A 26,546-nucleotide genomic window follows, 5' to 3' on the forward strand; every position below is an offset into this window, starting at 1 on the left:
CCTCACCTTAATACAACCAAGAAACTTCATGTTGTATGCACCGTACATCCTTTGCCAATAACAACTCAAGTCATTCCATGATTCTCATACACCCATAAAGCATAACATAACCTTTATTGAAATTTCTTTCACTCGAGCCATCCTCGGCCTCAACCTCCATAAGTCATAATTGATTCACCCATACGCCTCAAACTGGAATCAACATAGCACATAACCGTGCAATCAATTAATCAATAGTAGACTCCCCCACTTGGCTCAAAGCCATAAATCAAAACACACAATAACTAAACGCATATACTCTATTACTGCCACAATACCATAGTGAGATTAAACTTAATCCTTCATAAGCTCGTGAAACACAGACCATCTAGTACTTTAAATCTTCTGCAAATCTCGCATTCACCCTCATAATAGTCAAGCCCACTCTCTTAGGCAACCCAAATTCAAATTGCAACACATATATTTCACTGGTAATAGAGATCTTCCAATGAACGACATAAATGATCACGCAATCTTTAGAACAATCCGCAGGAAATAGCCACATGCCTCGCCTCAAACTAACATCTCCGTACACCCTTCCGCCGTCATAAACATTACACAGTCACTTAATCTTCTAGAGTCTAAACTCATCTCACAATGTGAAATCCACTTCACTTCCCAACTAGGCAACATGAAAAGGTCCTTCAGCATACCCACAACTCAGGCTAAACATCAAATCACGATGGAAACCAATCACCGGATAGTTCTCAATACCCCTAAGCAGACCCTTCTTATCTAGTTCAAATCATATGCACACATCTCGCAGTCACATCATACTTATCACGTAGCTATCCAACCATCACTCCCACCAATAGGGACATTATCGGACATACAAATCCAAAAGCACATGCTCACACAATCAATGCCTCAGTACTTAAGCTATAGGCAAAATCCGGCCTCAAGTCCTCCAGGCTGGCCCAACATAAACACACAGAGATCACACCTCGCGCCTCGATCAGGGAATCACAAGCCAACGATACATATCTGATACTGAGCGCTCATGCGCGCATACGAACGCGTGAAAGGAATTTCAAGAGTTACATTTCAAGCTGAATCAAATACGTACGACAAGAATTCAAGAATGTGAAATTTTTCCTAAAGGTTCTATAACCTCCCGAGGATAACTACAAACGTCTCCATACCGATCCACGAGACTCTGCTAAACCTGCTCATGACTCATGAGACCTATGTGACCTAGGCTTTGATACCAACTTGTCACAACCCAAAAACTGACTCGGTCGTGATGGCGCCTATCGTGAAACTAGGCCAGCCGACACAACTGTCAAATCAACCATTATTTAATAAAAGTTATTTTTATACCATTTATTAATCAATAATCTCATAATGTAAGTTTAAATAAATAGTACAGAATAAATACACAAGCCCAACATCGGGGTGTCACTAGTCATGAGCATCTACTACACTGTCTAACAACATCAAGCCCAATATGGTCGGGAAAATTACAAGAATACATTAACGAAGAATAAGGAGGGAGAAAAGCAGGGCTATATTCGCTAGGCAGCTACCTTGCTAACTCCGATGAACCTGCCACCGAGCTCAGAAATACTTGAATCTGCACACAAGGTGCAGGGAGTAATGTGAGTACACCAACTCAGTAAGTAATAAAAGTAAATGAATACTGAGTAATAAGAAATCACGTAAACCACGTCATAGCACCACAGCCGGTACCGCATGTTTCCAAAACAAGATATAAATCAAATCATTTCGTTAAATTTCCAACTTCATTAAATATCCTTTAGAAAATATCTTTCCAACCTTTCAATAGAGGTTTAATAATATATATATATATATATATATATATAAGTGATGAAAATCATAATCGGCCCCTCTGCCAAAACATAATTCGTATACAGCCCCTCGGGCAAACAAAAATTCATAACCATCTCGTAGCTTAAAAATCTCAGTGGAAGTAACAAAGCCAAATCATTGACTAAATTCCAAACACCTTGTAAAACATCAGTTTAAAGGTAAGTTGTTTAAAAATATTTGTTTAACATTTTCAATAGAGGCTTGGTCTAAAGATGAGTAAAAGCAGTAATTAATCCAACATATTCAATATAAACTCACTTTAAGGAGGAGTGAAACTAGTAAGTTCATAAACAGGGCCCTCGGGAATATCACTCGTATACATATATATATATATATATATATATATATACATAGTCCTTCGGGCAAGCCTCTTAGTCACTTAGGACTCAACTCGTATCAGCCAGCGCTCACGCTCAATAGGTACCATATAATAACCGCTGCGGCGTGCAGCCCGATCCATATATCGCTGCGGTGTGGAGCCCGATCCATATATATAGTCGACTGCGCTCACTGGGGGTGTGCAGACTGCTCCTACAGCCCAAGCGCTATATCGCTGCGACGTGCAGCCCGATCCATATATCGTTGCAGCGTGCAGCCTAATCCATATACATACATACATACATACATACATACATACATACATACATACATACATACATATTGCTGCAGCATGCAGCTCGATTCATAAATATATAATCCTCACAACCAGGCCCTCGGCCTCTCTCAATCATTAACCTTACAATCATATCCTCGGTCTATCTCAGTCATCAACCTCACAATCAGGCCTTCGGCCTCTCTCAGCCATCAACCTCACAAGTCAATCGGATTATCAGTAAAACAGACATTCAGCTCAAATATCATTTATAGTGTAAAAATTGATTAAATAAGGCTGAGTTAGGAAATTACTTAAATACAGGATGACCGAGTACAATTATTAAGTCAAAAAAGTAGTAAAAGTCCCATAAGGGTCCAAAAAGTTGGCACAAGGCCCAAACATGGCATTTCGCCCAAAACATAGCAATACTTTTCAAAACACGATGATATTAAATATTTTTCAATCAAATACGTGACTTAACAGACCAAGTCACAATCCCCAATGGTGCACGACTCCACGCTCATCATCTAGCGTGTGTGTCACCTCAAAGTAGCATAACGATATGAAATTCGGGGTTTCATACCCTCGGGACAGCATTTACAATCATTACTTACCTCGATCTGGTCCAAACTCTAGCCCGTGATGCCTTCGCTTCTCGACTCGGCCTCCAAATTCTCCAAATCTAGCCAAAAGCAGATTCATACAATCAAAATAAGCAAAGGGAACGAAGCTCATTCGAAAATATCCAATTTATACCAAAAATCCCAAAATTTGCCAAACTCGACCCCCCGAGACCACGTCTCAAAATCCGATAAAAATCATATCAATAAATTCCTTATCCTCTCACGAGTCCATACATACCAAGAACATCAAAATCGGACATTAAATGGCCCTTCAAATCCCCAATTTACACTCTCCAATTTCAAGCCCTAATTCCCCAATTTTTGGGCTTTAAATTCCACAAATTTCATGTTTAAACAAGTAAGAATCAACATAGGATTGAGTATAGAGTTCAAAAATTTTACCTCCAAGTGTTTCTCTACGATTCCCTCTTCAATCCTTCTCAAAGCTCCAAAAATAGCTCAACAATGGAGGGAATAGATCAAAAATCGCGAAACCCACTTTTAAACATTCTGCCCCTGAGATTATTTCCTTCTTCGCGAACATGGCCTCACTCTCGCGTTCGCATAGCACAAATTGCACTACCTCTCCACTTTTCCCTACGCAAACGGGGACACTATCATGGAACGCGATGCTTCACCATTCCAGCCTTTCACGAATGCGTTAATAATCTCGCGAACGCATAGCTCAAGAGACTGGAGTGCCCAACGACCTCACTCCTCTTCGCGAACACGACCCCAATGATGCGTCCGCGATGTACATGTTGCCTTCACCTTCTCGTTCGCTTCCTCTCCTTCGCGAATGCGTAGAACAAAATCATCACCGCAAAAATCACCCTTCGTGAACACGATGAACAAAAATATCTACAACAAAAACCAGCAAAACTGCCTAGTCCAAAGTCGAAAAATTGATCTGTTAACCTCCCGAAACTCACCTGAGGCCCCCGGGACTTTAACCAAACATGCCAACATATCCCATAACCTCATTCAAATTTATTCCAAACTTCGGAATGCTCAAAACAACATCAAAACACCAAAATCACATCGGATTCAAGCCTAAGAATTCCAAAAACTTCCAAATTTCGCTTTCGATCAAAAAGTCTATCAAACCTCGTCCGAATGACCTGCAATTTTGCACACGCGTCACAAATGACACAACAAACCTACTTCAACTTTTGGAATTCCATTCCTACCCCTATGTCAAATCCCACCTATCAACTGGAAAACGCTAAAATCCCAATTTCGCCAATTCAAGCATAAACCTTCTACGAACCTCCAAAATACATTCTGATCACACTCCTAAGTCCCAAATCATCTAACGGAGCAAACAAAATCATAAAAATTCCAATCCGAGATCATATACTATCACGACCCCAAATCCCCGATCGTGATGGCGCTTATCACAATACTAGGCAAGCCAACCCGATCAAGTATCCTTAATAATTTCTTTTAATAAAACATTGTTCTCACATTAATTAAGTCTCAATTTCTCATCAAAAGCATTTAAATCACTGAAATGTGCGTAAAACAGTAAAAAATATTAAACCAACACAGCCCAACAATCTAGTGTCACGAGTCTAGAGCCTCTAAATATACACATCCGACTGTCTAATACATAACAAGTCTAAAATGCGGGAAAAAAGGATAGGAAGGAAGAAAGCAGGGCGGCAGACGCCATGCAGCTACCTTGCAGTCTCCGGCAAACTTTGATAATGTTGAAGACCCTTACTCTGCCGCTCGGGCACCTGGATCTGCACACAAGGTATATGGAGTAACATGAGTACGCCAACTCAGTAAGTAACTAAAGTAATTAAGGTCTGAAAGCAGTGACGAGCAGTTAAAAATCATATAAAAGAGTCAACAACATGATATCAAGTCAAACTCTACAGTTTCAAAACCAGTTTCTTCATAAAGCTTCAGTTTCAATTGACTTTGAAATCATTTACTTAGCAGTTTTCAACAGAGGCTCATTATAAAAAGAGAGTGAAATCAGCAATAATATCATAAATGGGCCCCTCGAGCAAGGTATCACTCATAATTATAGCCTCTCAGGCAAGCCTCTCAGTCACTCGTGACTCAGCCTCGTCACTCAACACTCACACTTAGCACTCAGGCTCAATAATACCTTATAATAGTAATACTCATAATAACCGCTGCGGTGCGCATCCTGATCCATAGTTTATAGTCGACTACGCTCACTCGGGGTGTACAGACTCCGGAGGGGCTCCTACAGCCCAAGCATCATATCGTTGTGGCACGCAGCCCGATCCAATATTTATATCACTACGGCATGCATCCCGATCCATGTAAGTATCGCTGCAGCGTTCAGCCTGATCCATATAATATTGTTGTGGCGTGCAGCCCGATCCATAATATATACATATAATATTGCTGCGGCGTGCAACCCGATCATTAATAATTATAATCCTCACCATTAGGTACTCAATCTCTCTCGGTCATTAACCTCACAGCCACTCGGCATAATAGTAGAATTCGGGGAAACACAGTTCAAACAGTCCTCACATTTAAGAAGTAGAGTGATAAAACCAGTTTTAAACTATAAACAAGTAAAACATGACTGAGGATATGCTTTCAAACAAATAGAGTGAGGAAAACCAGTAAAAACGCCCCTAAGGGTCTCAACAGGCCGGCACAAGGCCCCAAACATGGCATAAAGCCCATAATATAGTATGAATGTAAAAAATATGAGATATCATAAGATTTCAAATCAAGTACGCGGCTTAATAGTCGCTACGGGGCGGACCAAGTCACAACCCTATCAGTGTACGCCCACACGCTCGTCACCTAGCATATGCGTCACCTCATTTATCAAAACAATTCGAAATATTGGGGGTTTGTACCCTCAGTTCCAGATTTACAATGGTTACTTACCTCAAGCTGGATGAAAATACTACTCCGCGACGCCTTTACCTCTCATCTCAGCCTCCACTCGCGTCGAATCTAGTCAAAATCAGAATCATAACATCAAAATACGCTAAGGGAACGAAGACCATGCAAAAATAATCAAATTACAACACAATTTCCAAAATTGACCAAAACCCGACCCCTAGGACCACGTCTCGGAATCTGATAAAATTTGCATAAACGGAATCCTTATCACTCCACGAGTTCATACATATCAAAAGTCCCAAAATCCAGTCCCAAATGACCCCTCAAATCCTCACTCAAAGGTCTCCAACACCAAGCCCTAATCCCCAATTTTTAACCCTTAATTTCCATAAATTTCGAGCCACATCAGTGAAATAATGCCATAGGATTGATTATTAGGTTCAAAAATCTTACCTCCAAACGTTATCCCTTTAATTCCTTTTCAAAACTTCCCAAAAAGCTCCCAATCCGACTTAAAATGGTGGAACAATGGTTGAAATTTGCGAAGGCAAGCTTTTATACTTTCTAACCCAAGCTTTTAGCACCTGCGGTCCTATTTTCGCTGCTACAGTACCGCTTCTGCGGCCCAAGACACCGCATCTGTGGTTTTCACTTAAACCCCTACGACCGCACCTGCGACCTTCCTACCACATCTGCGGTCACGTCACCCAGATACCCGCTTCTGCGACTCTTTCCCTTCACATCCTTGACAAAATCTATGGCCATTTCTTCGCACAAAGCGGCATCGCACCTGCGGTCCCCAATCCACATGTGTGGAAACAACATAAGCAGAAAAATTCTGCAGCTTTCAAAAAATTCCAAACTCTCCGTCAACCATCCAAAAATACCCCGAGGCCTCTGGGACCTCAACCAAAAGCACAAACACATCATATGCCAATACCCAAACTTGTACCAATCTTCAAAACACCTCAAACAACATCGGATCAACCAAATCACATCAAAATCAAACCTAAGATTCCAAAAAATTTCCGAATTCCGCTTTTGATCAAAATGTCTACCAAACCATGTCCGAATGACCTGAAATTTTGCACACAATCGCAAATGACATAAAGTACATACTGAAACTCCCAAAATTCCATTCTGACCCCTACATCAAAATCTCACCTACCAACCGGAATACGCCAAAATTCCAACTTCGCCAATTCAAGCCTAAATCTACTCCGGGCCTCCAAAACCCATTCTGATCACACTCCTAAGTCCCAAATCACCTCTCGAAGCTATCCAAACCAACGGAATTCACATCCGAGCCCTATTTCACATAAGTCAATATCCGGTTAACTTTTCCAACTTAAGCTTACTTAAAAGAGACTAAGTGTCTCTAACCTTACCAAAACCTCTCTAAACCCGAACCAATCAACCCGATAACATATAATACAACTGAACAAAGCAATAAGAAGCAAAAAATAGGGAAAACGGAGCGGTAACTCATGAAACGATCGGCCGGGTCGTTACATCCTCCCCCTCTTAAACAAACATTCATCCTCGAACGAGTCAAGAGACATACCTAAAGACTCAAACATGTGAGGATATCTACTTCGCATCTCCCACCCGGTCTCCCAGGTAGCCTCGTCCACGGGAAAACCTCTCCACTGCACTTTCACTGAAGCTATATCCTTTGATCTCAACTTTCAAACCTGACGCCCCAAAATAGTTACTGGCTCTACATCATAAGTCAAATCATCATCTAACTGAACTGTGCTGAAATCCAGAACATGAGACGGATCCCCAATATACTTCCAGAGCATTGAAACATGAAATACCGGATGCACAGTCGACAAGCAGGTGGCAAAGCAAGCTCATAAGCCACCTCCCCAATCCTCCGAAGCACCTCTAAAGGCCCAATGAACCGAGGACTCAATTTATCCCTCTTACCAAATCTCGTAACACCCTTCATGGGCGAAACCTTTAACATAACCTTCTCATTAACCATGTAGGACACATCCAAATCTTCCTGTCAGCATAACTCTTTTGTCTCGACTGCATTGTACGAAGCCTCTCCTGAATCACCTTCACCTTTTCTAAAGCGTCCTGCACTAAGTCTGTCCCTAATAGCCTAGCCTCACCTGGCTCAAACCAACCAACTGAATATCTACACCGCCTCTCATACAAAGCCTCATATGAAGCCATCTGAATACTCGACTGGTAGCTGTTGTTATAAGCAAACTCTACAAGCGGTAGAAACTGATCCCACGACCCTCCGAAATCAATGACACAAGCACGTAACATGTCCTCCAATATCTGAATAATGCGCTCGGACTGCCCGTCCGTCTGAGGGTGAAAAGTTGTGCTCAACTCAACCTGAGTACCCAACTCGCGCTGCACAGACCTCAAAAACTGCTAAGTAAACTGAGTGCCCTTATCTGAAATGATGGAAACTGGGACGCCATGCAAATGAAAAATCTCCCAAATATCGATCTCTGCCAACCGCTCTAAAGAATAGGTAGTATACATAGGAATGAAGTGCGCGGACTTGGTCAGCCGATCCACAATCACCCAAATAGCATCGAACTTCTTTAAAGTCCGTGGAAGCCCAACTTCAAAGCCCATGGTGATCCGCTCCCACTTCCACTCTGGAATATCCATCTGCTTAAGTAAACCACCCGGTCTCTAATGCTTATATTTCACCCGCTGACAATTGAGACACCGAGCTACAAATCCCACAATGTCCTTCTTCATTATCCTCCACCAATAATGTTGTATCAGATCCTGATACATCTTCGAGGCACCCGGATGAATGGAATACCACGATCTATGGGCCTTATCCAGAATCAACTCTCGAAACCCATATACATTAGGCACACATATCCGGCCCTGCATCCTTAACACCCCATCATCACCAATAGTCACATCTTTTGCATCATCGTGCTGAACTCTATCCTTAAGGACAAGCAAATGAGGATCATCATACTGGCGCTCTCTGATGCGAAGGAAGACCGAGAAATCACACAAGCCAATACCCGACTGGGCTCCGAAATATCCAATCTCACGAACCGATTGGCCAAGGCCTGCACATCAACTACGATAGGTCTCTTCCAACTGGAAAATATGCCAAACTCCCCATACTCACCGCCTTTCAGCTCAAAGTATCGGTCACAACATTGGCCTTCCCCGGATGGTACAATATAGCGATATCATAATCCTTTAGAAACTTCAACCATCTACGCTGCCTCAAATTAAGATCCTTCTGCTTGAACAAGTGCTGGAGGCTACGATGATCAGTAAACATCTCAAAAGACACACCATACAAATAATGCATCCAAATCTTCAGCGCGTGAACAATGGCATCCAACTCCAAATTATGAACAGGGTAGTTCTTCTCATGGGGCTTCAACTGACAAGAAGCATAAGCAATAACTCTACCCTCCTGCATCAACATACACCCAATACCAACTCTCGAAGTATCACAATACAATATATGAACCTGAAGCTGATGGCAAAACTAACATTGAGCTTTTGAAAGCTCTCTTCACACTCATCCGACCATACAAATGAAGCACCCTTCTGAGTCAACTTGGTCAAGGGCGATGTGATAGATGAGAATTCGTGAACAAACCAGCGGTAATAACCCGTCAAACCAAGAAAACTGTGAATCTTTATGGCTGAGGACAGTCTGGGCCAACTCTGAACCGCCTCTATCTTCTTCGGATCAACCTGAATACCCTTGCTGGACACCACGTGCCCTAAGAAAGCCACTGAACTGAGCCAAAAATCACACTTGGAGAATTTTGCATAAAGTTTCTCCTCCCTCAATCTCTGCAACACAACTCTTAAATGCTCCGAGTGCTCCTCCTAACTATGCGAGTACACCAGAATATCATCAATAAAACTATGATGAACGAGTCATGATAAGGCCAAAATACGCTGCTCATCAAATGCATGAATGCTGCTGGGGCATTGGTCAGCCCAAAAGACATAACAAGGAACTTGTAATGACCATATCTGGTCCTGAAGGTTGTCTTAAGAATATCCGAGTCCCTGATTTTCAACTGGTGATAACCTGAATGAAGATCAATCAGCTGGTCGAATAAATCATTAATGCAAGGCAAAGGATACTTGTTCTTAATTATTACTTTGTTCAACTACCTATAATCAATGCACATCCTTATTATGCCATACTTATTCTTCACAAATAGACCCGGGGCACCCCAAGGCGACACACTAGGCCGAATGAACCCCTTATGAAGGAGTTCTTGAAGCTGCTCATTTAACTCCTTCAACTCCGCTGGTGCCATACGATATGACAGAATAGAAATGGGTTGAGTGCCCGGCACCGGGTCAATACCAAAATCAATATCCCTGTCTGGTGGCATGCCCGACAAGTTTGCAGGAAACACATCGGGAAACTCCCTTACAACTGGAACAGAATCGATACTGGGAGTCTCTGCATCGACATCCCTCACAAAGGCTAGATACAAAAGACAACCTTTCCCAACCATACGTTGGGCCTTCAAGAATGAGATTACCCTACTTGGAACATAATCAGTCAAACCTCTCCACTCAATCTGTGGCACACCCAGTATAGCCAATGTCACTATCTTAGCATGACAGTCCAAAATAGCGCGACATGGAGATAGTCAATCCATGACCAAAATAATATCAAAATCCACCAGACATAACATCAATAGATCCACTAGGGTCTCCAGACCCCCAATAGTTACCACAATGACTGGTACATACGGTCTACAACAACAGTATTGCCCACCAGAGTAGATACATGAATAGGTGAAACAAGGGACTCACGAGGCGTATCCAAATAACGAGCAAAGAAAGATGACACATAAGAATAAGTGGAACTAGGATCAAATAATACAAAGGCATCTCTATGGAAGACTGAGACAATACCTGTAATAATAGCATCAGAAGCAATAGCATCGGGTCTAGCTAGAAGTGCATAGAAACGGGCTTGACTGCCACCTGATCGACCTCCCCCTCTAGGGCGATCCCTAGCTGACTGACCCCCACCCCGAGCTTCCTGAGTGGGTGGTGAAGTAATTGGAGCTGAGGTCGAGGGCTGATCCCTCTACTAAGACGGACCCTCAAGAAGATGAGTACATTGCCTCCTTATGTGCCCAAACTCTCTACACTCATAGTTACTCCTCGGTGCTGGAGATGGGGACTAAAGGGAACCCCTGGCACCAGAATGACCAGTAGAAGGACCCGACATGGAAGAACCCTGAACTAATTGAGCACAGGACGAACTCTGGGCTAGAAGGGCACTGAGTGATGAATGGCCCTGATGAGAACTGTGAGAACCATGACCCGATGATGCCCCACGGTAACTTGGGCGAGCTGACTGATCCTACATGAATGGACAACCTCTGCCCTACTGAAACTGACCTCTCGAAGGAGCGCTACCAAAGCTACCAGATCCTCGAGGCCTCTTGGCCTCCCTCTCATCTCGCTACTGGTGATGAACTAACTCAATCTTGCGGGCGATATCAGCAACCTCCTCGAATGTAGCACCTGACACCCTCACCTTAGTCATGAGAATCCGAAGTTGATATATGAGGCCATTAACGAACCTCCTAATCCTCTCTCAATCTATGGGAACCAACCATACCGCATAACGAGCTAACTCAGAAAATTGCATCTCATATTGTATCACAGTCATATCTCCCTAACGCAACTGCTTGAATTTCTTGCGCAACTCCTCTCGGCAAGACTGTGGCACATACTTCTCCAGAAAGAGAACAGAGAACTACTGCCAGGTAAGGGGCACTGTACCAACAGGCCTACGCCTCTCATAAGCCTCCCACCAAGTAAAGGCATCTCCAAAAAACTGAAAAGTAGTAAATGTTACGCCACTGGTCTCTAGAATACCCGCTGTGCGAAGAATCCTCTAACACTTGTCCAAGAAACCCTGGGCATCCTCGCCCTCTATACCATTAAAAGTCGGAGGTTGAAGTCTACCAAACCTCTCCAACCGACGTTGCTTGTCGTCAGGCATGACTGGTACTACATACTAATGAGCTAGTGCAACCGGCTGGGCTGGAGGTGCCCCAGTGTCTGAAGTCCCTACACAACCTGCTCAGGTATGCGAGCAACGGGAGTTTGGGTACCTCCCCCGGCCTAAGAAGTAGGTGCGGTCGTAGTAACTGAGACTGCCTAAGCCAAACCAGTGCACACTGATAGAATCTAAGCTAAAGGCTCCTGAAGGCCTGAAATCACAATAGGCACAACCGGTGCCCGAGATGGCGTTGCTAGAGCGTCCACAACTGGGACTTGATCATGAACTGGGGCGGCTGGTGGATCTGCAGGTGCTGCCCTAGCTGCGGTGCGGGCTACACATTTACCGCTACCACGCCCTCGACTGCGTCCTCGACCTCTAGTGGCCACAACTGGTAGTACTGGTGGTCGTTCATCCTAACCGGTAGCACGTGTCCTCACCATCTGTGAGATAATGGAATAACAGAAGTTTAGTACTCAGATCAACAGATTCGCACGACAAGAATTTCAAGAATATGAAGTTTTTCCTAAAGGTTCTGCAGCTTCTTGAGGATAAATACAGATGTCTCCATACCGATCCGCAAGACTCTACTAAACCGGCTCATGACTCGCGAGACCTATGTAACCTAGGCTTTGATACCAACTTGCTACAACCTCAAATCCCCGGTCGTGATAGCGCCTATCACAATACTAGGCAAGCCAATACGATCAAGTATCCTTAACAATTTCTTTTAATAAAACATTGCTCTCGCATTAATTAAGTCTCAATTTCACATAAGAATCATTTAAATCACTGAAATGTGCGGAAAACAGTAAAATATTAAACCAACATAGCCCAACAATCTGGTGCCACGAGTATAGAGCCTCTATATACACAAATCCAACTGTCTAATACATAACAAGTCTAAAATGCAGGAAAAACAAGGATAGGAAGGAAGAAAGCAGGGTTGCGGATGTCGTACAGCTACCTTGCAGTCTCCGGCAAACTCTGATAATGCTGAGGACCCTCACTCTGTCGCTTGGGCACCTGGATCTGCACACAAGGTGCAGGGAGTAACGTGAGTACGCCAACTCAGTAAGTAACTAAAGTAATTAAGGTCTGAAAGCAGTGGCGAGCAGTTAAAAATCATATAAAAGAGTACACAATAGGATATCAAGTCAAACTCTACAGTTTCAAAATCAGTTTCTTCATAAAGCTTCAGTTTCAATTGAAACACTTTGAAATCATTTACTTAGCAGTTTTCAACAGAGGCTCATTATAAAAAGAAAGTGAAATCAGCAAGAATATCATAAATGGGCCCCTCAGGCAAGGTATCACTCATAATTATAGCCTCTCGGAAAAGCCTCTCAGTCACTTGTGACTCAGCTCTTATCACTCAGTACTCACACTCAGCACTCAGGCTCAATAACACCTCATAATAGGTAATAATCATAATAAACTCTCTGACATGCAGCCCGATCCATAGTTTATAGTCGACTACGCTCATTGGGGGTGTACAGACTCAGGAGGGGCTCTTACATCCCAAGCATCATATTGTTGTGGCGCACAGCCCGATCCAATATTTATATCACTGCAGCGTGTAGACCGATCCATATAAGTATCGCTGCGGCATGCAACCCAATCCATAATATATACATATAATATTGTTGCGTCGTGCATCCCGATCCGTAATAATTATAATCATTACCATTAGGTCCTCAACCTCTCTTGGTCATTAACCTCACAGCCACTCGGCATAATAGTAGAATTTGAGGAAACTCAGTTCAAACAATCCTCACATTTAAGAAGTAGAGTAATAAAACCAGTTTTAAACTATAAATAGGTAAAACATGACTGAGGATATGCTTTCAAACAAATAGAGTGAGGAAAAACAGTAAAAACGCCCCTAAGGATCCCAACAGGTTGGCATAAGGCCCCAAACATGGCATACAACCCATAATATAGTATGAATGTCAAAAATATGAGATACCATAAGATTTCAAATCAAGTACGCAGCTTAATAGTCGCTAAGGGGCGGACCAAGTCACAATTCCAATCGGTGCACACCCACACGCTCGTCACCTAGCTTGTGCATCACCTCATTTATCAAAACAATTCAAAATACCGGGGTTTTGTACCCTCAGTTCTAGATTTACAATGGTTACTTACCTCAAGCCGGATGAAAATACTATTTTGTGATGCCTTTGCCTCTCGACTCGGCCTCCACTCACGTCGAATCTAGTCAAAATCAGAATCATAACGTCAAAATACGCTAAGGGAACGAAGCCCATGCAAAAATAATCAAATTACAACATAATTTTGGAAATTGACCAAAACACGACCCCCGAGCCATGTCTCGGAATCCGATAAAATTTACATCAACGGAATCCTTATCACTCCACGAGTTCATACATATCAAAAGTCCCAAAATCCAGTCACAAATGACCCCTCAAATCCACACTCAAAGGTCTGCAACACCAAGCCCTAATCCCCAATTTCTAACCCTTAATTTCCATAAATTTCATGTTAAATCAGTGAAATAATGCCATAGGATTGATTATTAGGTTCAAAAATCTTACCTCCAAACGTTATCCCTTGAATTCCTCTTCAAAACCTCCCAAAAAGCTCCCAATCTGACTTAAAATGGTGGAACAATGGCTGAAATTTGTGAAGGCATGCTTTTATACTTTCTGACCCAGGATTTTCGTACCTGCGGTCCTATTTCCGTTCCTGCGGTACCGCTTCTGCGGCCCAAGACACCGCATCTGCGGTTTTCACTTAAACCCATATGACCGCACATGTGACCTTCCTACCGCATCTGCAGTCACGTCGCCCAGGTACCCGCTTTTGTGGCTCCTGTCCTTCGCATTCTTGACCACATCTGCAGCGTCGCACCTGCAGTCCCCAATCCGCAGGTGCGGAAACAATAGAAGCAGAAAAATTCTACAGCTTCCCAAAAATTCCAAACTCTCCGTCAACCATCCGAAAATACCCCGAGGCCCCCGGGACCTCAACCAAAAGCACAAAAACATCATATGCCACTACCCAAACTTGTACCAATCTTCAAAATACCTCAAACAACATCGAATCAACCAAATCACAACGAAATCAAGCCTAAGATTCCAAAAGTCTTCCAGATTCCTCTTTTGATCAAAAAGTCTATCAAACCACGTCCGAATGACCTGAAATTTTGCACACACATCCCAAATGACAAAACGGACCTACTAAAACTCCCTAAATTCCATTCTGAACCCTACATCAAAATCTCACCTACCAATCGGAATACGCCAAAATTCCAACTTCGCCAATTCAAGTATAAATCAAATCCAGGCTTCCAAAACCTATTTCGATCACGCTCCTAAGTCCCAAATCACCTCCCAAAGCTATCCGAACCATCGGAATTCACATCCGAGCCCTATTTCACATAAGTAAATATCTGGTTGACTTTTCCAACTTAAGCTTACTCAAAAGAGACTAAGTGTCTCTAACCTTACCTAAACCTCTTTGAACCTGAACCAATTAACTCGATAACATGTAATACAACTGAACAAAGCAATAAGAAGCGGAAATGTGGAAAACGGAGTGGTAACTCATGAAACGACCGGCCAGGTCGTTACATATACTATCAAGTCAATACTTGGTTAAGCTTCAAACTGAGAACTGTTCGCACCCCACTTATCAGAATACAACTTCAACGTCGATGTATCAGACATCGTGTTCGCCATCAGTAAAATCAGAGATGCCAGGTGGCCCAGGCCTGTACAGTCGGATCCTTCACAAAGGAATCATAACTTAGTATGCGAGTTTCACAACATGTACGGCCATAGGACCGAGGATTGCCACCAACTCCGAGAGGAGGTAGCTCGACTAATTAACAAAGGTCACCTCCGGTAATTCCTTAGCGACTGAGCCAAAAACCAGTTCCAAGAAAGAGAGGCGAACAAGAAAAACAAAACAAATAAGCCACAACATGTCATCCACATGATCTTGGGAGGCATCGATACCCTGTAGTAACCTGTGATGAGAAGGAAAAAAATATCCATCACTAGAGAAAAGCGAACTCGGAGGTCTATACCCGAGGATGCCCTCACATTCAGCGAAGAGGACACCGAGACCTTGTCTCAACCTCACAATGGCGCACTGGTAATCTCTTTCCTTGTAAATTATTTTCAAATAAAATGTGTACTCGTGGATCCAGGTAGCTCGGCCAACATTATCAGGTAGAGGATGATAGAGCATGTCACGACCCAAACAGATGCACCTCGACGGGCACCGGATACCTTACTCAACCGAGTACCAATGTAACGTATCTTTCTTAATACATCATCATATACATGTGACATACGGGCCTAATAGGCCAACATAATTATTTATAAACTCAAAACATAGGTCGTACAATCTTTCACGTACACGACATATGTCTACAGGACTCTAAGAGTACATAAATGTCATAAAGGTCGGGACAGAGTCCCGCCATACCAAACAATACATGTCTAAATCATACTAACCAAACAAGCAACTCCGAAGCAAATGGAGCACACCAACATCTGTTATAAGATTTGAATTGTCTTTTTCCGTTCTTAAAGCAAAGTACGTAGGTTTCATTTGCAGAGGCTTATGTCTTATGACTTGTCTCTAACATAAAGTCTTTGATCCTAGATGGCCACATAAGGAAATGTGACACTTAGTCACTTCTTCCTTATGTGGTCAGCTGCCACATTTTGGATTAAGTAATAATTATTAAGTTTTTATCCACTTATTAGTTAATTGGGTAATGTCCTGTTACCCGATAGTTAATTAATTACCAGCATAATTTAAAAATTACCAATAATTACTTAAAATTCTATTTATTTTTAAAATACATTATATATACTTTATATATTATACTACCGTGGTCATATGGTACCTTGCATGGTACTAGTTCATAATTATCGGGTATTATCGCTCGACCCGTATTATATTCCAAATTGACCACTTTCAACGTATCATATTTTCTTTAATCCGTGTACCCTCTTATTCTTCATAACACTTATTTATTGCTTTCTATAAATAGTGTAAGTATGTTAACATCAAGATGATCTCATCCCCGAGTCTTACATTAGTTAACTGAAAATGAAATTTTAACGTACAATACTTCAGGGTGCAACATCGTCGTAACTTAATATTACGAAATATGACATCACCATAATGTAATACTGCTAGGTGAAACACTGTCGTAACTTAATACTGCTAAGCATAACTCCGTAATGTAATATTGGGGAGCATAACATCGACGTAATACTGCGGGGCGTAATAGTATTCCCCTCTTTGTAACATTCATCCTCGAATGTTGACTGATGCACTTATCATTTTCATAACTTATATTTTCCGAATACTTTAGAACTTCCCTTGCCATCTAGGCGCCCGTTCTATGAAGAATTCCAAAGTCCAGGGCATTTCCCCCTTAGGTCTCCTTCTCACATCACAACTTGTAGTTGGAATCCTTCCAATCTCGTAACTGTTGCTACTTTTCATCATGCAGCCTGTACAATTTTGACCTTGTAAGTGTGCCCAATCTCAATGCTTCATATGTAGAGCTTGATAAGATGTCCCTTTGGGTATATATGAGTATACCGAAGTTCTTCGCTTGGTACTTTGTTGAATTACGAATATTGCTATATCTAATCGCATAGGTCCGTTTAGCCATCCGTATGAATTTATTGCCATAACTCTTACTTCAATTTATCGTTGTTGAGGTTTGCTACCCAATCTCAGTTTACTCTCGTTACTTATTTTATATGTATAAATTTATATCCTTTAATGCTCCTTCATCACTTCTCATCTTTAGAATGATAGCCTAATCCCATCTCATACTTTGTGACTTTTGTCCGTATATTATTGATTCACCTCATGGGGGTATCTTAATTTTGTGCCGCCAGTGAAACCTTTTCTCCTTCTCTTCTCTCTCTCTCTCTCTCTCTCTCTCTCTTTTCAAATCATTATTCAAATGAAGGCCCAAACGTCATCCTTTATCTATCACAATTATATCCTCATTTTACTATCAGGTCAGCATTTCATTCTTTCTAAATGCTATTAATCTTAAATTCATTTGAGTTCATTCAGGCTATACTGAACTTTCAATAACTTAGAGAAACCATTATCTCTCTTGTTTCCATGGACTTAATCCCGAGGACTTATCCATTCTCATCACTTTTTACTTGCCTTTCCTCATCCTTACTCATGTTTTGTTAAAACTTTGTCGCTCTACCATACTTTAGCTTGCGACCTATACATATCCAGTTATACTACTACAACCTTCCTTTAACTTGCTTGCATTATAGATTTCCTTATGTTATTCTAGATCGTCAAGCGAGACATCACATTGTCTCTAACTTATCTCTACTCTCTTAATTAGATCTCTCAGTACTTAGAAACTATAGGCTGGAAGACATGCCGCCGAAAATGCCGCTATCATTCCCGGTTATTGGATCCCCGGTACTTATAGCCTTCTATCCGAAGTATGGACTATTCATGATCTTCTGTCTTTGGGTATCTCGTACATTGTTCACCTTACCTAACTTACCTTACAATCTTGCATCATAAGTTCTATCTCTTTCCTGACCTCCCTTCCACCTAAGTGTAATTTTCGTCCATAACTTGAAGCTCTATTATAATACTCGCACCTCTGGTACATACACAATCTGGTGGGAGCTTCGTACTGACTTTTTATGAGGCTGGTACTTCTTCTAACTAGCTTACTTATAGAGACATTATAGATTATGGTTGTTGTGTTATATCCCTTGAACATCTTATATTAAGAGTGATTCTGTCATGTTCTCAAGCACAAATTCTATAATTTTTCTAGATCCAATAATCAGATTCCTGATTTACTTGGGTTATGTAATTCTTTAGTTTCCTTTTCCTTCTGATCAGCCTTTACATAGGCTTAAGCTATCTTCCTATCTGAGGTTGATACCATTACCTTAGCCTTTTATGGGCATTATAGAATATCCATGACAGAATCTTTTAACAATTCAATCCTTTGTCTATGTCCTGGGGTCAATTCTTTCTTTTAACTTATACCGGAGATTTCTATGGCTATATGATTGTCAACAAATATGCTTCCTGGATAATGCTCTAGAATCTTGAGTGTATCCATAACGTACTAACTCTGGATCATTGATCGAATAATTCTTTTATTCCATCTTAGCTTTCTTTCAACGTAAGCTATTACTTTTCCTGGTCTTTCTGCCCCTTGTTGCGTCCATACTTAGCTTATCTTAGTGCCCACACTTGCTAGAGTTGTCATACAACTCATATGATCTCAAATATTACTTTTAATTCTTACTTCCCGTTCATTAGCCATAGTAGGTGCCATTTTCCTTTGGAATGCTTACAATATTGTTGCAAGATTATTGTTACACGACCATTTCCTCTTTAGGTCGTTGTGCTTAGATTGAAGCCTTCTTTCTTATCTCCGCAGCTAGTCTTTTGTTGTAGTACTTAGGGAGAACCCTTGACTCTCATAAAGCTGTGAGCTTATTATGAACTTTTCGATGTCCTTACTTGCCTATAATCATCCGTAGTTGCTTACTTACATGCCCTTGTGCTTGTATGGTTGCTTCTGAACTAATATTTTGACTGCCTTCCCAGTGGCACTTTCTTTTATCCCGTAATACTCATAAAGTACCTTTAACTACCCCGACTCTTGTTTGAATATATCTCAATTATTATAATGACATTACTGCAAGGCTGAATTCTCCATGTTGGAGTTCAATACCTTTATCTTGCATGATATGTTGATTTGTCTGCAACTTCTTGCCTAGTCATGACTAGGCTATTCCTGAATCAACTACTAACTACTCATCGACCCATTCTCATATCCATATTCCACCTAGTCTTTCTCGGGTTATTTCCTTGTCTTAACTTACCTCACGTAGTGGCTCCTTATCTATCAATAACATCCCGGGCAGGAACCCTTACTCCCCCCCTTTTTGACCATGTGCTTACATAATGTTCTGGAATCATAGCATATTTGTAACATTTGGATAATTGCAACATCATCCCTTTCTCATTTTTTTCACATTCTTCCTTTATTATTCCATATTCCCCCCTTTATGGGAGTACTAAGACTTGGAGCTATGACGACCTGCCTATAGATGTTTTTCCACTTCATCTTTGGCGTCCTTTCACATTATCAATGACCCTTACTTGTCTTGCGGTAATCCTTTTGTACCAAGGATAAAAAAATCCCTCGCTTGCGATGGTGACACTTAGTGTAGCTGGCACATACAGTCTCTTAAGCTTAACTTTGCTCACATTGCTTGCTTTAAGAAAGCGTCTCCCTGAATGACCATTCTCTGAATTCATCATGGATCTTCTTCTGTTGTCCATTCTATTATTGTTGGAATGCAATCTGCAATTCTCATGATGCTGACTATCATCAAATCACTCAATTCCTTATTCATGTTTAGTTTATCTTATTCACCAGTCCATACTGATTTCTATTACTCTAGGGTCTAACTTTTCCTGTTGTTAATCACGTTAGAGTCACGAACTTATTTTCCGAAATGAGGATATGATTGTATGGTCTATACTCTTTTATTGTCTTAAGGCCCATCGCCTTTTGTCTCTTTCTTCATTTGACTATAGGTTCTATAACACTCTACCGTTGTCATCCATGTATCGCATCTTACTCATAATTCTTCCTTATCTCTCTTCTCATTACTCTGCTAATATTTCTACCTATCACTTTCTTTTGAAAACTTCAACATGACATTCTTTTCCTTTTAGCTCCCCTTGCTTCGTCCATTGGTCTTCGGGTTGCCAAGCATTCTCGTTCTACTAGGGATGGGAGCCATACTAAGGTAATATTTATCCCTTTAAGGCTTCTAGTGCCTATCTTTGTAGTACTCATATCTAGCTGTACTATTTTAGAGTGCACTAGGTGTCTCGTATCCTTCTTCATTTTGCTTCTTTTACTTGTTGAAACTTGTATTTATCTTGTGAATCTATCATTGTCTTTCATTATAAAGATGGATAGGCATTCTTTCCTTAAGGCTTCTTATCAGGAAGCTTACATCTTTCAGTACACCCATGATCTGCTAAAGACCTCACATTTACTTATCGTAGGCATCATACAAAAATTTAATTCCTCTGACTCAGATCTTTCTCAACTACCTCTCTTTCCAACCTTCTTTTCGGATGTAGGTATCGTCTTATTACGAATGAAATAGAATTTTAGAGTTTGAATTCTTATAAGTGAGCTCTACCACACGATCTAGAGTAAGAAGAAAGAGTGACAATCATAAATGCTCTGTAGCCTCCTGCTTATAAGTGTGGTGCACGACACACCCATAAACAAGACTCTACTAGACATGGCTTGTAGACAACCCTAAGACAAAACTGCTCTGATACCACTTTTGTCACGACCCAAACCTATGAGCCGCGATGAGTACCCGGTACCTTACTCAACCGAGTACCAATGTAATGTATCTTTCTTATTACATCATCATATACATGTGACATACGGGCCTAATAGGCCAACATAATCATTTATAAACTCAAAACATAGGTCGTACAATCTTTCACGTACACGACATATGTCTACAGGCCTCTAAAAGTACATAAATGTCATAAAGGTCGGGATAGAGTTCGGCCATACCAAACAATACACGTCTAAATCATACTAACCAAACAAGAAACTCCGAAGAAAATAGAGTGCACCAACATCTTCCGCTGAGCTGATAGCCTACTTGGAGGGCTCTCGACCTGTCTATCAGAACCTGCATGCATGAAATGCAGCACCCCCAGAAAAGGGACGTCATTACGAAATAATGTACCGAGTATGTAAGGCAATATACTGAAAACTAAAACTGAACTGATAATATAATAACTACAAGTAGCTGGAAGTTAAAGATAATATGAAGATGTGCTTACCTGCTGATACTAACTTAACTCTCTCAATATAGGAAGTAAAATAGTTGTCCGACCCTATAAGGCTCGGTATATATATATAACTTCTTTGCCGTAGTAGGCTCGCTCATAGGTGCTCGGCCATACTAGACTTTGTATCTCGACCAACTGGGTTCGCTCATAGGCGCTCGGCCATAGTAGGCTTGGTATATATATAACTTCTATGTCGTAGTAGGCTCGCTCATTGGCGCTCGGCCATAGTAGGCTTGGTATATATATAACTTCTATGTCGTAGTAGGCTCGCTCATTGGCGCTCGGCCATACTAGGCTCTGTATCTCGACCAAGTGGGCTCGCTCATAAGCGCTCGGCCACAGTAGGCTCAGTATATAACTTACCATCTGATCAGAGGTTGCCCAATAGAGGCATGCGCATCGATTATAGCTTGATGGTAATGAAAATACTTTTAATACGGTATATATATAAACTTTCTGCTCTTTTGACCGGAAGAAGGAAATACTGGACAGAATATGCAGTCCCGGTAAGAAGAATATGGTAACTTACAAAACTAGAAAATATATATGTAATTTGCGAGACCAGCAAAATATACGTAAATTCCGGGATATGAATTTTTCTCTATGACTCGTTATCAAATTTTTGTAATTACGAGATCATGCAAAATGAAGGAAGAGCTTAGCCTTAACATACCTGTTCCTGGAATTATTTGAATGAATATGCTTCTGCGAAATTTACACTGGATTTTCTTGAAATTGGAATGAACTTGGCTTGGACGTTTGGATGAAGCCTGGAACGGAATTGCTTGAAACCAACTATTCTGCTTCAAAGTTTTTGTGAACATTGAACCAAAGAATGGATTTTAAGTTGAAGTTTAACTTGTTCCACGTTTTTTAAGTGGCTTCAAGCTTCTGTTACTAAGATTTGAATTGTCCTTTTCCATTCTTAAAGGAAAGTACGTAGGTTTCATTTTCAGAGACTTATGTCTTATGACTTGTCTCTAACATTTTTAAGTCTTTGATTCTAGATGGCCACATAAGGAAATGTGACACTTAGTCGCTTCTTCCTTATGTGGTCAGCTGCTATGTTTTGGATTAAGTGATAAATATTAAGTTTTTATCCACTTATTAGTTAATTGGGTAATGTCCCGTTACCCGGTAGTTAATTAATTATCCGCATAATTTAAAAATTACCATAAATTACTTAAAATTCTATTTATTTTTAAAATACTTCATATATACTTTATATATTATACTACCGTGGTCATATGGTACCTCGCATGGTAGTAGTTCATAATTATCGGGTATTATCGCTCGACCCGTATTTTATTCTAAATTGACCACTTTCAACGAAACATGTTTTCTTTAATCCGTGTACCCTCTTATTCTTCATAACACTTATTTATTGTTTGCTATAAATAGCGTAAGTATGTTAACGCCAAGATGATCTCATCACCAAGTCTTACATCGTTAACTGAAAATGAAATTTTAACGCACAATACTTTAGAGTGCAACATCGTCGTAACGACAACGGATGGGATTAAAACTATCTACGGGGAACAGCATGCGACAAGGGAAATGTTCGCGGTGCATGACGTGGCACCAGCACCAATACCTCCGCTCACAAAAGAGCCGAAGGGAAATCAAGCCACACCCTCGATTAAGCCCGATCAAACAAAATAAAGGACCGTACCGCGTCCTCGTCTCGAGTAACTAGGACATATTGGTCCTCGAAACATCGTCGGCACATCCCTCGCTAAGGTATAGCCATCTCCCTTTTCATTTCATATTTTATACTAATCCCTATGCAGTCACCTGGCCTAAGCAGTCAAAGCGCTAACCCAGCTCGAAGACCTTAAGGTTTCAAAGCATCTATTGCACTCTTTTCCTTCGATTGAGTTTTTATCCCGAAAAGGATTTTACTGGCAAAGTTTTTAACGAGGCATCATCTGCGTGCTACCTAAGGAAGATCCAACAAGTATTCGAGGATTCTTTTGCAATCAACCTCGAACACTGGGGGGGCATCCCCCCCCCCCTAGAAGGCCATCCGCTCGAAAAAGCCAAGAAACACCAAATGGGGTCTTAATAGGAAAATGATGTACCGGGCCAAATGGTCAAACGAACCGTGTCCGTATAGCCGCATCCCCAACAGTGAAAACATGTACACTTGTACCAAATAATTGAAGAATATCTTTTATCAAAGCATCTTTCACTCCAAAAGAAGCTCGGCACCTTCGCAAAAACGATTTCTCCGCCAAAAAAAAACAAAAAAAACGTCCCAAACAGTCGGGGACTGGCGTCACCAATTTAAAAGCCGAACGAACTCCGGGTCGGGACTCCAAGATCATAATCCCTCAATGAGGCAGCATGAAAATCACGAAACATCTCCAAGGCCAAAAGTGCCTGGAACACTCAAGGACTGGCGCCAGTCCGAAATTGTATGACCTCAGGGTCGGGATCTCCGAAATTGTAAGCCCTCAACGAGGCAATACAAAGTTTGCAAATAATGGCTCCCAAGTCAAGAAACCCTCGACAACTCGGGGACTGGACTTGCGTCAAGCACCACTTCCATCAATTTATCAAAACCCGAGGCCGTTAAGTCCCCGAGCGGGTAGACTCGATCTTGCAAGACCTACATAAGGCAGCAACTATATCTGTAAGACCTCAAGTAAGGCATGAACAATACTTGTGCCAAGTATCCAAAATAGTAAAACCTCAATGGCATGTAAAACCTATAAGACCTCAAGAAAGGCATGAACAATACTTGCACCAAGTATCCAAAACTGTAAGACCTCAATGACATGTAAAACTTGTAATACCTTACTAAAGGCATAAACCTGATCCCAAAGTTTTGGCTATATATCGAACTTTTAAGACCCCTAAAAAGGCATACCCTTGATATAGATGCCGAAACTACTTCACTTGGGACTAAAAGGCTCCGGCCAGACACAAGTGACTACGGTCGCACGGCTGTACCAGCCGAACTAATGCGACTCGGGGACGCCCGACCATCGCTACAAAATCATAAGCCATTACTTCGAATCTACTTCAAAAAGAACCGGTTAAATAGGCTACCCTCAGCTAGGCAAAAGAGCTTCGACCATGTTAGATCCAAATCACAGGCTTCGAGCTACTCAGCCTCCGAGCCAAACCTCCCGAGGTGCTCGAACCTCGCCGCAAGTTACTCAAAATCGAGGTTCTTCCCAAACCGACTACGGGTCAGGCAAAAATTACTTCAAAGTTCTTAAAGAGGGGAAAATAAAGCCTACATAAATGGTCGCATCGACCAAGCACGTAAGAGCCATTGTCGCCAGCCTAATGATCCTCAGGGCCACACATACAAAAGGTCGCATCGACCCAAAGCGTAAGAGCCACTATCTCCAGCCTGAAATCTGAAAACTTGAGGGTCAAAATGAGCTCGAGTCGTAACCCGATTCGGAGACTGGACCCAAAATAGTTAACCAAATATGCCTAAGGGAAAAAGCTTAAGAGCCACTGTCACCAGCCTAAAATCTGAAAACTTGAGGGACAAAATGAGCTCGAGTCGTAACCCGATTCGGAAACTGGACCCAAAACAGTTAACCAAATATGCCTAAGGGAAAAAGCGTAAGAGCCATTGTCGCCAGCCCACATACACTAATAGGCCGCATCGGCCCAAGGTGTAACAGCAATTGTTGCTAGCCCACATACACTAAAAGGTCGCATCGGCCCAAGGTGGAAGAGCCATTGTTGCCAACCCACATGCACTAAAAGGTCGCATCGGCCAAAAGCGTAAGAGCCACTATCGCCAACCTGAATTTCGGCCATTTGAAGGTCAAATCTCGAGTCGATGCCCGACTCGGGGGACTGAGCCCAAAATAGGTGGCCTAAATATGCCTAAAAGCGGAAGCACGTACGCGCCTACGGGCCAGTCTAATGAGCCCCAGGGCCATATCACGACTCTAAGGATTCCTACCAACTCAAAGACTAGTCCACCTGGCCAAATTCAAGACAGAAAAAAGATACAAAAGAAATAAATCTGCGAGGTTTTCTTTCATACACATATGCAAAAAAGTGCAATGTCGATCTACAAACATGCTACAAAAGTACTACACACAGACGACAAAACCTATGCCCTCCCCCCGAGGGCTACGGCCTGTTGGCCTCATCTTCTCTTTCTTAGGCATCGAGCAAAGGCAATTGAGCATCACGCTCGTCCGCCCTTGCTAGCGCCAATTCTTCCAAGAGGGAAAAACCCCTAGCACAGATCTCCTCGAGGGTCTTTCTTCGGGATTTGTAGCAAGCATATTCTTCAATCCTCCCTTCACGGTCGAGGATCCTTCTCAGCCCAACTTGAGCATCGGCAGCATCCTTTGAATAGATCGTCATCTCCTAGTCAGCCTTAGTCCGACTCATTGTAGCTTCTGCATGGGTATCAACGATCTCGGCCCTGACTTTTGAAAGCTCGGACTCGAGCTTCGCAATCATTTCTGTTTGAACCGAAGCATTATCACGAGCTAAGCAAAGTTGAGCTTCAAAAACAGGAACTTTAGCCAGAGCATCCTTCCCCTCTAAAGCTTAAGACTCAGCCCAAGCCTTCAGCTCATCATGTTCATGCATGGCCCGGCCAACTTCATCTCGAAAGAGTTTACTCTTTCTAGAAGCAACTGGGCTTCCTAGAAGGCCGAGCGCACACCTGCCAATCTAGTTCCTTCGGTCCTGAAAGAGTTGACTCCGATTG

Source organism: Nicotiana sylvestris, chromosome 1 (genome assembly GCF_000393655.2).
Source record: "Nicotiana sylvestris chromosome 1, ASM39365v2, whole genome shotgun sequence".
Classification (NCBI taxonomy): Eukaryota; Viridiplantae; Streptophyta; class Magnoliopsida; order Solanales; family Solanaceae; genus Nicotiana; species Nicotiana sylvestris.